The sequence below is a fragment of the Penaeus monodon genome, chromosome 20, assembly GCF_015228065.2.
Source record: "Penaeus monodon isolate SGIC_2016 chromosome 20, NSTDA_Pmon_1, whole genome shotgun sequence".
NCBI lineage: Eukaryota > Metazoa > Arthropoda > Malacostraca > Decapoda > Penaeidae > Penaeus > Penaeus monodon.
This window is the reverse complement of record NC_051405.1, coordinates 18070394-18071053: the sequence shown is the minus strand read 5'-3', so window position 1 is coordinate 18071053 and position 660 is coordinate 18070394.

The following is a 660-nucleotide window of genomic DNA, read 5'->3' as shown; positions in this document are numbered from 1 at the left end:
GCTGTGGCCTGCCTTGGTTTTCCTAATGACAAATACTTTAACATTCAATAACCTGAATGCAGTATTAAAAACATTTATTATTGTTAATTCCTGCAATAGTCAAGCCATAAATATATATGATTAGTACCAGTTTATTATCTAAACTATAATCATCAGATAAATGTGATATACTATCCATATCTACATATATTGAAAAAATAAAAGATGAACAGGCAGCCAATCAAGCCATGATCAGTGCTAGCTTTGTGGCCAATGAACAGAGTACAGCGCTGAGATACTGAAAAATAAACACTAGTTTCTTCTGATATTGAAACAATAATCCATGCTATTTAAATCAGTCTTTGCAGTGGAATAGAATGGCTCAATCTGACATAATAGAGTGTGCCTGCAGTGAGGCTAGCGATGCTACAGCCAAGGCCAACAAGCACGTTCGAATTGTATTCTGATCTCTCCATGGGGAATTGTTGCCTCGCAAAGATTCGGTCAATGGACATTGAGATATACGAAGAGAAGGGTTAACGGTCTTTGCCAGAGCGCCAAGATTGTTGTTTTTCTACATCATTATTTTATCAATTCAAACTTTTCCACTTCAGGGTTTTCAAGAGACAAGGAGTTTAAAAGTGCGAGATAAATTGTTTGTGTTATGATTATGAATTATAT